Here is a 15,043-nt window from a genome sequence, read left to right as displayed (position 1 = left end):
GTCCCTGGGGGCCACATCCTGCAGCGCTGGGCTTGGCGGGTGCTTGGGCTGGGCACTGCACCCGTGGGCACCCCAGCATCAGCCAGCACAGCCAGGAGCAAGTGCAGGTGTAGAGAATGAGCAGCGGGGAGGATACGGAGTGTTTCAAGGCTGTTTATGCTGCTCTTGCATCTGTACACGAGTCCTTTGTGGTTGGAGATCCGCATACACCAAACCAGATGGATTTCCCACCAGGCTGCCTTAAATCTCCGGCATCTCAGCCCTTGAGTCCAAGCAGACAAAATGGGGGGGGCTTTAGCTGTTGCAAAAGACACTGTATCTGTTGCTTTGGGGCTGCTGCTGCACAGCAGTGCCTCCTGAGAAACACTGTGAAATTCCTTCCACGTTCACTTCCCAGAGCCTTTATTACAGAAAATAAACAATCTTAAGGAAAGGGAGGAGTGGGCAGAGGGCACTCCTTGGCAGTTCTGTGTGCTCCTTGGCGTCCCTGTGGCAGCAGGGCAGGGGACAGAGCTGGCTACGTGCACAGGGCCGTCCCTTTTGGCACCCCCTGACTGGGCTGCTCTGTGTCCCCAGGTGGGCACTGGGGGGGTGGGGGGGTTGTGGGGTGCCTGGGGCACCCCTGTGCCGGCACCCTCTCTCCAAGGGAGCCCTGGGGCCTCACTGAGGATCCTCAGCCAAACAGGATCCCTAAATAGGCTCCTCAGCCTGTCAGTTGACTGCCTCTTCAGTGCTGATGAGCCACTCTGGTGTTACTATTTAAAATCCTAATTGCTTTAATCAGCTCGCCTTTAGCCACCGCAGCCAGGGAGTCCAGGGGCTGAGAGCGCTCCCCGCTCGCCTTCCGCCCGCAGCCGCCCACACTCGCCAGCACAGCTGCGGCCGGGCACTGCGCGAGCGCCCAGCGTCCGTGTGGGCACCCAGCACCAGCCCCGCAGGTGCCCGGCATCCCTGTGGGCACCCAGCATCCCTGTGGCTCTGTGCTGGCACATGCTGGTGGCACAGCTGGTAGGACAGCAGTGGGACAGCGGTGAGACAGTGGTGGGGCGACTGCAGAGCTGAGCACAAGTCCCCTGGGCAGGGGGAGGACAAGAACTTTAATGGATGAGGAGAAGAGGAGCTGCTGTTACCATGGGCTGACAGATGCCAGCACTTTAATGAGCTGGGAATTCCCATGTCCTCTCCCTGCGCTCGCCTTCATCACCATGAATTCTCTTCCAGGGTAAAAGCAGCTTCCTCCTTGGGTTTCAGTGCCCACCAGCCCACTCCTGCCTCCCTGGCTCCTCCAAGCACAGCCTCGGGGTGTTCCTTGCATCCGGAACAGGTGCGGGGCGCGGGGGCGCGGGGCAGAACTCTCCTGGGGCTGCACTCGCAGCCAACCTCGCTGGGATGGTGGGAGATGCCGGATTAAAATAGCGCGGCGCTTCCCTGGCGAGGGAGCCTTGCGGCAAAGACACCCACGCGGCTGCGCCGGGGAGGGCGAGGAGGAGGAGGATGCTGCTGATCGGCGCCTGACACCGGCTGCGCTGGGCAGGGGCAGGAGACGCAGAGACCCAAATCTGTGGGTGCAGTGCTGCCGCTGAGGAACTCCTCCTGGCCGTCCTTGCCCCTCTCTGGTTCCCCTCGCAGGCGTGTGGCACAAGGGCATCCCCAGGGCTGGTTCCTTTCCTCGGCACGAGGCTTTGCACTGGCAGGAAGCTCGGCTGGGCCGGAGGGACCTGGCAGAGGAGGGGCAGGGATGCCGGGGTGCTGAGCACTGGCAGGGGCTGCAGGCCGGGAGGAAATGAGCAGGAAGCTGCCCGCTGTGGCCGGTGGTGCCGAGCTCCCTGCCGGGGCTGGCGGGCTCTCCACTGCGGCTCCTCCACTCCTGCCAAGCCTGGCACCAGGGAAGGCGTTTGCCAGGGGCCAGTGCTGGCGCCCCGGGTGTGAGTGCCAGCTCTCAGGGACCGGCTGCCCCATGCCTTCTGTTGTGCCGTAACTTGGCTTCTCTGGGGCACCATGTCCCGCCTGCAGCCCCTCTGCCTGTGCCAGGTGAGCCCTGGTCCCCACCCCACTGGGTGCATGGCTGCTCCACCTCCTGCCCCCCACCTCCCCCTGTGCTGGGTCTGGGGGCAGAGTGGTGTCCCCAGCCCTGGGAGCACCTCTCCCTCAGGGCTTGGGGCCCCCGCACCCATCCCTGTGCCACGGCAGCCTGCCCACCACCGGCATTCCCAGTGATGGATGGGTGACATACGGCAGCGGCCCCGGGGCTGTGTTGTCCCAGAATATTCCTGGATGAGCAGAAAACCTCATACAGGGGATTGTTCAACTCGCAGCAGCCTTCCTGGGGAGTGAGGACATCTCTGCATTTATTCAAGGACATCCCTTCTCAATTAAATCCCTGCATGGGCTAAACAAGCGGGCTGCTGAGATCAAAGGGGGGTTTTTTTCCACTCTTTTTTTTTTTTTCCCAAATCGTTTAAATGATGCAGTGGAGGGAGTGTGGTGTGTTTGCCTTCCACACGCCTGGTGGGGAGGAGAAACTGCCATTAAATTCCCATAAAGGTGTTTCCCTGTGCTAATGTGGAACGGGAGGCGTTTGGAAGTGGTAGCCGTGGGGTGATGGCACCGGGTGGCTGCAGTGGCCGTGGGCGAGTCCAGAGATGCGGGATTGTTGGGGTGGGATTGCCCACCTGGAGCCGTGTGGCCAGTCACCAGTTCTGCGCAGCCCCGGTCGCAGGGTGCAGCACCCGCCGACAGCGGAGGCTCTGGGGGGCTCAGCCCTGCGTGGCCGCGGGCCGGGGCTGCAGCCCGGGTGTCCCCCCGCTCCGCCTCGGGCTCCTCAGGGATTGATGGCGTCGTTAAAGCGTCAGGCTGGCCCGGGGCCGGCCCGGCTGCCGGCTGGGATTTATGGTGGAATCTGCCTCGGTGAAGGTTTTATCACCGCTGTTAAAGAGCCGAGCGTGTGCCGGGGGCCGAGCAGGGCGGGTCTGCTCTGCCGATCATTGCTACTGATGGGGTCACTTTCCTGGGCACCCTCAGGTGGGGCAGTGCCACCAAGGATGTGGTGGGACGCTGCGGCTGCCTGGGGCGGCCGTCCCTGCGCCTGTGCGGCAGCGCTGTGGGACTGTGCTCGGTGGGAGCCCTGACCCCGCGGGGTCAGCTCTCCCTGCAGCGGCGTGTGGGACGCTGGACAAGGTTTTTGGGTGTGCAGCGCTGTTCGGCCGTGCACAGCCCTGGGGTCTGGCTGCGCCCCTCGGAGCCGTCCGGGTCTGACCGCTGCCCACCCGCGGTCTGACCTCCTCCCGCTTCCTCTGCCGTGGATCCGTCAGTTAAGGAATCGATCCTTTGCCATGAGCCCGGTCTCCTTTTTTCTTTTAAATGGTGTCACTCTGCTATTTCCTGGCCTCTCTAATAGATTTTTATATAATCACTACAGTGCACTTTTAAAGAGCGATAGATCACGTTCATTGCTTTTCCCCGTGATTAATTTCCCATAATAGTCCTCTGTAACACCAAGGCAAAGAGAGGAGAGCAAAGAAAACCCCCACATTATCCACTTTGTGCTCCAAGTATAAATGAATTAGATTTAATTTTTGTTTAATTGTTTCCATAGCTCAGCCTCTGCTAACTTTGCAGGATAATTTATTTTGCAGTCTTGGGGAAAAGAAGGAAAGAAGGTCCCTGTGCCGCGCTTTGCCCGCAGCAGCCGTTAATTACAGCTGATTGCCTCCGCTGCCTGATGGAGCCATGGATTGGAGGGTCCTGTCACACCCCAGGGCCGTGGCGGGTGGGCTGAGAAGAGCTGGGCTGGGCATGTGGGATGTTCCCATGTGTCTTCACATCCAGGGAGTGTGATGTCTGAGTGGTGCGTTCCTCTCCCTGCAAGGGACCTTGGCTTCTGGGAATCATATCCTATATCCCCTGCCTGGTGTCTGGACAGCAGGGAGAGGAGGCTCTGGGAATCACTTCCCAGCATCCAGCATCCTCCACTCTTGCCAGCCCATGGCCGCTGAAACCGGGCCTGTCCTGCCCCAGCAGAGCATGGGAAGAGCAGTGGGACGGAGCCGCCGCGTCCCCCTCCCGCACGCCCATTAATCACTGACTGCGGGGGCATCGGGCCCTGCTTAAAATGCGCCGGCAGTGCCGAGGTGAGAGCAGGAGCTCGAGAGAGCCGCGGCTAATCTGCTCCCCCGGAGACGGGCTACCTTCGGCCTGTTAATCAGTTGCAGTAATTACAATCCCAACTTTACATGTGGAATGTTAATTAAAGGACGGGACATGGGGATCTGCAGCCTGGCAGCGAGTGGTGTGCCTGGTGGTGAGGGGTTGGGGGGGCTGGGGGTCGTGGGGCACCCCCCACACCTCAGGCTGCTCCCTTCACTGAGCATGGAGATGGGGACAGGTGCTGGGGCGATGCCAGGTGGGGGGCAGGCAGGCTGTGGTTGCTGGTGTTTGGCACAGCCTCTGCTTTGCGGTTCCTTGGCGGCTGCTGCTTGCCTCTAAAATTGCTTTGCTGATGTGGATGGGTGGATGGATGGATGGATGGATGGATGGATGGATGGATGGATGGATGGATGGATGGATTTGTTGGGAAACAGGATAATGCAGCTGGAGCTCCACTGCCCTCCCCCCTTCCTGCCCTGGCCCTGATTTCCCCATAACCTTCCTGAGCCTCTCCTTCTCTGGGCTGAGAGCCCGCCTCCCTCCCACTGTGTCTCTGACCTGTGCTCCAGCCTCTGAGCATCGCCATGGGCTTCTGCAAGATTCGCTCCTGCGTATTCATCCCATCTGCACTGGGGAGCCCAAAGCTGGACACGGGATCCAGACACGGCCTTGTGGGGGACAATGACAGGGCTGGCCGGGGTCACACTGCTGGCCTGTCCCTTGGTCCCAGAAGCTGCCTGCGCACCCGTGGGCAGCTCAGCTCTGGGAATGGGGCTCGGCAATTTACTTCCTGAGCTTCACGGGGTCCCCCTGAGCAGCAGCTCCACTCCCTGTCATACCCATCCTCCTCACTGGGGAGGAGACCCTCGCAGGTCCTGCACTGGCTCATGCCCTCGTGGGGTGCTGGTGCCTGTGCCAGGAGTTGGCAGGTGCTGCATGGGGCAGCAGGAGCCTGGGGTGCTGTGTGGATCCTGCAGGCAGAGCCCCAATTCCTGGTCTCTGCCTGGTCCCTGTCCTGTCCCTGCCTCTGCAGAGCCCCGTGCCGTGAGGCTTTGAGCAGCATCTTCTGACCGACACTGAGCCGCTGTTGTCCCTTCGCTGTCCCCAAGGAATATGCGCTGTGCTGTCAGCCTGAGGCCCCTCCAGCTGCTGCATTGGTGCCCTTGGCTGCACTTGCCTGGCCCAGGGGGCCGGGGAGCCCTGGGGGTCGGGACTGCCAAGAGGATCCTGTGGGTGCTTGGAATGGCTGAGAGCCTGGGTGCAAGACAAGAGCGGATCCCAGCTGAGCCCCCACTGAGCTGGAGGTGGTGGGTGTTCCTCACCCATCCCTGCGGATGGTGCAGGTGTTTTTTGGAGGAGGGATGGTGGGGAGAACCTGGCTGGCAGCCGGTGGAGGTGGAGACCAGCCCCAGCATGGCCGGGGGAGTCATTAAAACCCCGGTCAGCAGCGGGGAGCGGCGCTGAGCAATCTGCTGGGGCGTCAGTGCCCTGGATTATTGCTGTGAGCAGCTGAAGGAGAGCAGAGAAGAGGCGTGAGCTGAGAGGAATGACAAAGAGGGGAAGGAGAGGAAGAGGCCCTGGAGGAGGAGGAGGAGGAGGAGGAGGAGGAGGGGGAGGCTGGATCAGTGCCGCAGGCAGTGAAGGGTGCTCCAGCAGTGATGTTCTGCTGTCCCAGCAACTGCCTGGTCCCTGCTCCCTGGGCAGGGTGTGGTGTCCTGATGTGTGTCCTGTTGGCCCCAGGTGCCCTGTCCCTTGGCAGCCCCCTCCCCGCAGTTCCTGGGGCTGCCAGGCTCCTTTCTTGTGTTGCTTTTGTTTTCTCGACAGAGAGGTGGAGTTCTCAGGTCACTCAGATCCTGCTGTCACTTTCCCATGGGGTCTTAACCAGGTTCACTAAAGCTCCTCTGTCTCTTCAGCTGTGCTGGCCATAAATCTGGGGAGGTCTCACTGGGCTGGTGCCAGTCTTTAGATGATCTGGCTTTTTGAAATAAGAAATGCTCTTCCTGGCATTTCTAACTCCCTCCCATCAGCGGCGGTGTTGGAAAGGGCAGGGGGGAGGACGCGTGCGCTGCAGCGGCGGCAGCTCCAAGACAGTGCCGGGAGCTGCGGCCATGCGGTGGCCGGGAGGGCTGGCAGGTGCAGAACCCTGCACGGGGCTGGCTCAGGTGCTTGGGTGAGTCCTGGGGGTGCCATCCCAGATCCTTCGCCGTGAGGAGCCTCAGCAGCATGGGTGCTGCACCCAGGTAAGGGGACGAGGGACTGGCTCTTCCCAGAGTGGAGCGCCGTGCCAGGCAGGCACTGCCATGGCAGAGCTGGGCACTACAGCTGGTGATGGCCTGTTTTGCCAGCGCACCTGGCCAGTGCTGCACTGAGGAGGAGCTGTGCTGGTCGGTGTTTCTCCAAGAGGAGCCACGTTGTGTATTTGTTCTCCAGGCTTGGGATGAAGGACGATTCCTCAGGACCTTGCTGGCCTGGAGTGGGACAGGGTGTGAGTGTGGCTGGAGCTGCTGGCATGCTGGGCTGAGCATGGCAGCTGTCGTGGGGCAGTCAGGGCACAGGAGTCCACCTCAAGCCAGGAGGAGGAATTCCCGTTCCCTGGCACCTGGCCCTGCATGGTTTCCAGTCAGTGGCTGATGGTGAGGGATAGGGTTTGAGATCCTGAATGAGAGGAGGAGCAGGATGGATCTGATGGACCCATCCCCAGGGAGTCCAGTGTCACCCCGAGAGCCCAGAGTGTGTGTGCAGGCAGGGCTCTGTGGCAGGAAGGCTGCTGGAATTGGGAGCAGGGACCGTGTGTGGCTATGGTTGTTTTGGCCTCTCCCTGCCATACCATGGCAGCAGCAGCTGCTTGTGGGGAGACCTGGAAGAGCCCAGTCTGGATCCACTGCTGTCCTCTTAAACTGTGTGAATCTGCTGTTGCCTCTGGTTGACCCCCCAGGCCCTTTCCTCCCATCTTGGAGCTCCTTGGATCTGCTCTGTGGTCTTTCTCTCTGCCCCTTGGTCCTCAGGTACTGTTCGCAGCCACATTTTGGTCCCTCAGGAGGTGGCCCCTGGAGGCCGGAGCGCTGGTCCCAGAGCTTCTGCCAAGACAGATCCCACCTTGGGATCTTCATCCATGCTTCTGTGCTAGAAAGTGCTGGCATTTCTCCATGCAGCAACTTCCTCCTGGCAAAGCCCCAGCTGGATCACTGTGAGAGACACACTGAGGATCTCTGTGTTTCCCCCGTGTGCTCCCTGACTGGTGGCAGGGTCCCTGCTGCGGGAGGTGAAGCCTCCTGCCACCTCCCCTGGTGCCCATCCCCTGTGGGGACAGGCTGCTCGTGGGGATCCTGTGGATGCTCCTCCTCCTGGCTGGGGACGGAGCCGGGAGCCTGCAGCAGCAGCAGCTCACAAGGGGCGAGCCAGTGGGATGTTCCCAGCTCTCAGCTCTGGCACATGGGACTGGCACCACTGCAGGCTGCCCTCCCTGGGTGCTGTGGACGTGGCGTGGCTCTCCCCGCAGGGGGCTGGTGCCATGGGGGGCCGGTGTGGGAGCCGATGGCTCTGGTGTCACACGGCAGAACCCAGCCCCACGTTCTGGGCAGCCCCTTCCTGCAGCAGCACCAGATGCTTTCCCTGCAGTTTGAGTTTTCCCATCTCATTCATTTTAGAGATTAATTAAAGTGTTTCCCCTCCCTCTCTCCCAACCAACCTTCCTCCCTCTCTTTTCCCTGTTCCATACAGCTGCACATGGATTTTAGGGTCATGCTTGTTTACATCAGTTATATTTACATTAATGGATGTTTGTTTTAGGAAAAACAGCAGAAATCCTATAAGAACAAATGTTCTTTGTGTCCCACAAGTGGTCCTGCAGGCCCACTGGGGTGGGGACGCCCTGGGCAGCCTGTCTTGCACCCCCCCAGCAGGTCTGCGTGAAGAGCTCTGCCATGGGCACACAGCATCTTTTGGGTACTGCTGTGAAGTGACCTCCAGTGCTTACAAGGTGGTTGGGTGGGTTTTCCATGTGCCCCTGGGTCCCATGCCTGGAGGTGGCAGCCAGGTCAGCTGCCTGTGTTTGCCAGGGATAATCCCCCATCCTGGTGCAGGGATGCTGCTAAACCGCCTTTGATGGGGCAGGCAGTGGGCTCGTTCTTTCATCAGGAGGTTGGATGAGGGAGAGCGTTAAGAAGAAGAAAGAGAAAGGGGAGGAGGAACGATAATTATTTTTTCCAATGGCTCTGAGCTGCTGGATGTCTTTAAAGTTCCCTTTGTGTTCCCGTGGGTCAGGCCGGGCAGAGCTGGCCCGGAGCTGTGTGGCGCGGCCGCCTTTGTCGGTGGGGCTGCGGTCTCGGCTATTAACCAGGATACGGAGACCCAGAGCCTCAGATCTTCCGTGTGGCTGGTGGGAGGAATGTGCAGGGCTGCCTTATCACGCTCATTTAACTGGTTAATACATCTTCAGAGCAAATAATGCGGGCTGGGGGTGAACTGCTTAACCAACCTCATTACTATTGTGCATTTAGCAGCTTGGAGAAAGATAATACCTTTCAGGTTTGACCCAATTTTAGTTTTTGTTGTCATAACCATGGAAAATCGACCTTCAGAGACCCTCAGCAGTGAGCCTGAATAGGAAGTGATTTACAGCAAAAGTGCTGTGTGGAATGCTTAATGCACTTGTGCAAGAAAACAGACTGTGACCAGCTCCTGGCATGCCTCTGCCACAGCGAGGGCTGCCCCGGCTCCTGGCACCCCTGTCCCTGCTGCAGGCGCTGCTGGCACTGCCCTGGCTGTGGGCACACCCTCCGTGTGGGATGGGGCCCGTGCTGGCGCAGCTGTCCTGGGGCTGTGCTCGCCTGCACAGCGCTGTGTTTCCCTCGCTGCGCTGCCGGGTGCTCCTCGGGTCAGCCGGGCCGGGGCTGGCCGGGCACCTGCTTCCCTGGGCACCACTGCGGCCAGGGCCGGAGCTGCTCGCCGTGGTGGTGAGGGGCCCTGTGGTCAGTGTGCACCCCGTGGTCAGTGTGTACCCCCTGGTCAGTGTGTACCCTGTGGTCAGTGTGTACCCTGTGGTCAGTGTGCACCCCACAACCCCCATGCACCCCTGAGCACCTCTTGGCCCGGGTGTGCTCAGCCTGGCCAAGCGTGCCAGGGCCCGGCTGTGCAATGCTGATCTTGGCCTTGGCCAGACTCTCCCACCACCGCCAGCCCATGGCTTTTCGGCTGGTGCCCCTCATCACCCGGTTTGTGCCGTGGGAGCAGTGACAGCCCTGACGCCACAGTGACAGCCCTGACGCCGCGCCGGCAGCGTTCCCACGGGTGAGATGTCACCCGCACCCGGCGGGGGTGGTTCCCATCGCCTTGGTTTTGTCTGTGGCAGGCAGAGACTTTCCCAGCTCCAGCAGTGGGGGTGCGTGGGACCTTCCTCTCGCTCATATGGGGAGGAGGGTGGCAGGGAGGTGACAAGCCTTCCTCCCCTTTCCCTGAGGCAGCTGCAAGTGTGGCTCTGCCACCCAAGCCTGTCTCTGTGCTGCTGCTGCTGCTGCTGTGGTGTGTGGGTGGTCCCTGTGGCACGGGATGCAGCTGACAGCAGCGCCTGGGGCTGGGGGAGTGCTGGGAGCGGGTGATGCCCACGGGGAGTGGGTGATACCCGTGGGCTGCAGGTGATGCCTGTGGGTTTCAGGCTCCCCCAGCACATCCCTGGGGCTCGAGGAGCGCTGGGAGCAGATGGTGCCCACAGCATGCAAGCTTCCCCAGCCCCCAGCTCAGCCCCAGCACCAAGGAGCTCTGCTCACTCCCATGGGAGCTGTGGGCAGGAGCGGGGTCCTGCCAGCCAGGGGGGCAGTGGGGCTGCAGCAGTGGGGGCATGCTTTCCTCCCTCTCCTCCCCAGGGCCGCGTCGGGGTTGGGGCACGACGAGGGCAGGCAATGCTAGATCACTGTAATTCTGCTGTTTAGCAGCTGAAGGAGAAGCTGCTCCCTCAGCGCAAGAGTTGAAACTCTTTAGCCTTCCTCTGTGTCACCTCCATGGCCATGGATACCTCCGGGTGTGACGTAAGTGAGACCCAGGGAAAAAAACATCTTCTGTTTAGCATCAAAATCCTATTACCGAGCGCCGTGTTCTGCTGCACAGATATCAGCCGTGGCGCAGATAAGTGGGAAATAGCTCCTGGTTGGGCTGGAGCAGGAGCTGTATCTTGGGCTGCACAGGTGCCGAGTGCTGCTTCAGAGAGTTTGCTGCTGAAAGAAAATTGCTCTCCCCACTCCTCTGCAATCCAGGGAGAAGCGCTGTGGGCACCTGCCTCCCGAGCTGCTGCTGCCCCCCAGCCCTGCCCTGCTGAGGGGCATTTCTGTGACACCCCACTGCCACGGTGGGGTCTGACAGAAGGCACTGGGCTGGGATCAGGACCGGCGTCCTTCTGGGAGCATGGAGGCAGCGGCAGAGGCTCAGCCTCCCGAAAATGAGCCGGTACAGCCCTGGTCCTGCCCTTCTGCAGCAGCCGCCAGGCTGGCCCAGGGATTGCGGATGCTGTGGGCAGCTGCATCATCTTTCCATCGCCTCCCTGAGGTGCTGCTGGCTTTGATAAAACCTCTCAGCCTTCCAGGGGTTGGCTTGTTGATCTAATCGCTGTGGTTTAGTGTGCAGTAAAAGCCTGGTGGCTCCTGAGGGAGATGCCCCGTAGGGATCTGCAATCCACTTTCCCATCCCTCCTGGGGATGGAGCAATTTCCCAGTGGCAGGGTGCTGCAGGGATGCTGCCGACGGTGAGGGATGCTGCTGCTGCTGAGGGATGCTGCTGGGCCCCCAACACCAGTGGGGAACATGCCAACCCCTGTCCTGCACTCACATGGGTTTCCTTTCAAAAATAGAAGGTGCTGAAAAATTCCTGCTGTGTTCAGTTTGTTTCAGCAATGCAATTGGGTTTTTCCAGTGTTTGTCTTATCCTCCACTTGCTGCACATGACTGGAGGGGTTCGGTCTGGGGCAAACCCCAGAGTGTGAGTCCCTGCTGAGCCCCCAGCTCCACCGTGGTTCCTGGTCACACACGAACCATAGCGGGGAGGGAGGAGGGACTGGTAGCAGAGCCTGCAGAAGGGGACAGCCAGGGGGGTTTAGGGGACCGGCTGTGACGGACCAGCATTAAAGAGGCTGGGATGGAAGGGCTGGGGAGTGACACTGCTGAGCTCTAGCTGTGCCTGCTGATCAGGAGCAGAGCTTAATGAGCAGGACTAATGAAGCAGGAGGGGAATTCCAGCAAGTCTGGAGTGTGCCTGTGATATTCACTGCATCTCTGTCCCCAAATCTGTGGTCTGTCCCCAAACCAGTGACAGGGCCCATCGCAAGGATGGCACCCACTCCCAGCAGCATGCTTGGTGTGCTGGGTGGCTGCAGCCTACTCCTGGGGCCAGCATCCCAGCGCCTCTGTAGGCTGCCTGTTGGATTTTTAGTGGCTCTGCACTGCTGGGAAGCCCATCCCTGTCTGGGTACTGCACTGCTGGGGTTATTGGAATGTGCTGGGATGTCCTGGCCAGCAGCCTGCCCCAGGGATTGCTGCAGAGCCAGCCTGGGGGGCCTGGCTCCATTCCTGCCTCCCTCTTGGCCATGGCTGGTTCAGCATCAGGAGGGGGATTCGCAACCACACCACGGCAGGCAGGTCTTGTCTTCCTCTTCTCCTTGGTTTTTAATGAGCCAACCTTGGAGGACCTTGAGCACCACTCCTGCAGCTCTGCTGTGACTTATCTGCTGGCTTCTGCCCCCGTTCCGCCGAGGGGATAAATCTCGGCTCCTGGTGTGGAGCCGGTGCTCTGAGCCCATCCCACCGCACGGTGCAGGCGTCGTAACTCACAGCAGGCAGGGGGGCTGCCTGGCCAAGGTGCCAGGGGGACGTCACTGCTCTGTGCTGTGATGGATGGGCTGCCCGGGGGAACAGGGAAAAAGTCCCATTACAATGGGGGACAAGCTGTTAACTTATCTCCTGTTCAGCCTGGGTCGGGGAAAAGCAAACGTGGAGCTTCTGGTGGCCTCCAGAGAGCCTTCGGGGGAACAAGTGGGTTGGGGACTTCTTTCCTTTAGGAAGAAGTCTTTGCCTTTCCTTGTCTCCATCCCATGCACTCACCTGAGGCTGGCGCCGGTGCTCTCAGGGAGGCAGGACCAGCCCCAGCATTTTCTGTGTCAGTGCAGAGACTGGGACGTGTCCCACTGGGGACCATGAGCTGGGGACCTGCCATGTGCCCCGTGCAGCCAAACCTTGCTCCCCGGCCGAGCACGCTTCCCTCTCTTTAGGGGCTTTACCACTGGGCAGGGTCCTGCCTCTGCATGTCAGGGGCTGCTCCAGAGCTGCTCCCCAGCCGTGAGATAATTGTGCTGTTAAAGGAGTGGGCCAAGCGCGTGTGAGCCCCCAGAGCTGTGGCGTTCTGAGGCGCCGAGCTCTGCCACATCCTCCTCCGTTATTAGCGGCGGTGCCTACACAGGGACGGGACTGGAGCCTCTCCCTCTCTCTTTCAGGCTGAGAAACTGCTGCTGTGAGACCCCGACGGCTCTTCCTGACGGCTTGGAGGGGTGAACACGAGTGTGAGCTCCCACCTGCCACCACACCTGAGGCACCTGCTCTTGGTCTTCAGGTACGTTGTTCCCACCCAGCAGTCCAGGTAGGGGAGGGTATGGAGATATTTTTTGGTTGAGGATGAAGATGCTGCTTCCCATGGCTGTGCCTGGGGCAGCAGCTCACAATCAGCCCACCGGGGACTTTGCACCAGCACTGGGTACAGGTCCTGTGTCCAGACTCTTGTGTGATGACCTGGCAAAGGGGAACGTTGCTGGGAGAAGCCCCGTCTGCTCTAATCCTCGTGGGATATGGCGTGGGGGGGGCTGGTCCTACCCATTGACCAGTCCCAGTCCTGCTTGCTGGGGGAGTGTGGAGGTCCTGGAGCACAGGGGACGTCGGTGGTGCCCCTGCGTGGGAAGGGGAGTGTGTGCCCATGATGCACGCACAGCCCTGCACGTCGCTCCTGGCACCAACTGTGCTGCAAACTCCCCTCAGGGCTGTGTGTGGCTCCGTGTGGTCTGGGCTGAACCCGTCCCCGTCAGTTCACGTTACACAGACTGGAACCCCCCTCGCGCTGACACCGGTCTGCACTGGGAGCTCGCACCAGCTTGAGGAGGAGCTAAAATTTAAAACTCTCGAAGGCAGTGGGACTCTCTCCTCCAGACGAGGCATTTTCCCTGTTTGTTCCCAGCACTGCAAGCACCCACAGGTTCAGCAGGTGCTCAGAGAGTCACGGCCACGCTGTGGCAGCCACGGTGACCAGGGACTGGGCTCTGTTTGGGGCCATAGAATTTGTCTTCCAGTGCCGTCTCCACCAACTGCTGTGCCGGGGAGACCCCCCCAGAGTTGGGACCACTCTTCTCCCACTGGCATAAGCCGAGGGGAGTGCCTGGGCAGGAAGAGTGCCCATGGGGCCGTGCAGGGCTCCCAGTGTGGGGGGCTGTGTGTACCCCCCTTGCCGTGCTGCACACAGCACGCTGGCTCCTCCGCTCTGCCCCAACCCCAGGTGCCTGCTCTGGAATCACGAAATGGGAGCAAGAGTTTGAGGCTTCTTGTCCCTTGCTGGGGTATAGGTTGTCCAGAATGTGGGATTAGAACGGTGTGCAGATGGATTCCCCAGCTGCATTAATCAGTTCAGAGGCAGCAAAGGCAGCTGAGCTCTGTGCATCACCTTGAAGCTCTTTTTTTTGTCTTTAGAAAACTTTGGGTGGATGTTATTGCTCATGAAAGCAAGGGGCTGATCATGCTGGGAAGGAGCAGGCGTAGTGTGGGCTGGCACTATTATGCAAGCTTCCCACATGCCGCTCTGCCAGTGCACTCCGTTCCAGAACAACAGCACGCGTCCGCGTGCCAGCCCCGAGCCCACCCCCGGGTCTGCCGGAGCACCGTGGTCCCGCTCTGCCCACATTGCCCTTGCCACGGGCCCTGCCTGCACAGTGCTCCTGCCTCCTGCCACCCGCTCTGCCCAGAGCCAGCAGCCCTACGGGTGGGCAGTTTTGGGGTGAAGGGGTGCCCACTCCTACCCAGCCCCACAGCACTGTGGAACCAGCTATTGTGAGCGTCCTGGCCAAAGTGGGAGCACTGGGAGTTTCTCCCAGGACCTTGCACTGCACTGGGGCATGTCTGGCTCCTGGGGCTGGGGCTGTGCTGCTTTTCAGGGGACGGCAGACAGGTTGTCACCCCAGCCATAGTGCACATCGTACCCCTGCATCAGGAGGGCTGTGCCCATCCCAGAGGAGGCACCTTGTCTGCAGGGCCGGTTGCAGCCACTGCTGCCAGCGCCTGCTCTGGGCACCAGGGCAGAAGTGGGCTCACTCGAGCTCAGGCCGCCAAGCCTCTTCCCCATCCAGCTTTTCTCCCTGCTGCTTTCTTCCTGCTCCCCTGGAGCCTGGCTGGACCCTGGGTGTGGCTGGGGCTGCCGGCCGTGGAATGTGTGGGTGCTGGTGCCGAGCTTGGGGCTCACTGGGCTGGTGGGGAGCAGCCTGGAGCAGGGAGGAACGTGCCAATGCAGAGCCCCTGCAGCGACTCTCCCCATCATCCCCAAGCCCGCCGGAGCCCCCCCCGGGAGGAGAGTGCTCCTTGAAGGAAGACTTGGAGATGAGCAATGGAAAACATCTGACAGGGGAGCCCTTGAGGCGCTTTTGTTCCAGTGAGTGGGAGTGTGAGATCCGCTCAGACATGAAAGGCTGCGCAGCTCCGTCCCCAAAGTCACGGCGAAGAGGAGGATGGGGGGTGTGTGGCTGCACCGGGAGGTCATCCCGGGAACGACTGGCACCGGGATCCCCGCTCCCTCCCTCCCTCCCCTTCCAGCAACTAAATTAGGTCACACTTGAAAGTCAGTTTCTTGGCTGTGGATTTAATTTAGCTTTTCCAGGCTAGTTATC

At 60.7% G+C, this 15,043-nt stretch overlaps 1 long non-coding RNA gene across 1 annotated transcript in view; it reads left to right on the top strand.

Moving 5' to 3' along the window:
* LOC138120062 (uncharacterized) overlaps positions 1 to 14,054 on the top strand; it is a 33,053-nt gene extending 18,999 nt beyond the window's left edge. Inside the window, exons 2-3 of the long non-coding RNA XR_011155719.1 lie at positions 12,620 to 12,735; positions 13,155 to 14,054. This is a non-coding gene — a long non-coding RNA (uncharacterized lncRNA). The remainder of the gene's footprint in view (positions 1 to 12,619; positions 12,736 to 13,154) is intronic.
* The last annotated feature ends 989 nt before the right edge of the window (positions 14,055 to 15,043 follow it).

This window comes from Aphelocoma coerulescens, chromosome 18 (genome assembly GCF_041296385.1).
Source record: "Aphelocoma coerulescens isolate FSJ_1873_10779 chromosome 18, UR_Acoe_1.0, whole genome shotgun sequence".
NCBI classification, from domain to species: domain Eukaryota; kingdom Metazoa; phylum Chordata; class Aves; order Passeriformes; family Corvidae; genus Aphelocoma; species Aphelocoma coerulescens.
Note: the sequence above shows the minus strand (reverse complement) of the source record. Positions and strands in the feature narration are given on the sequence as shown.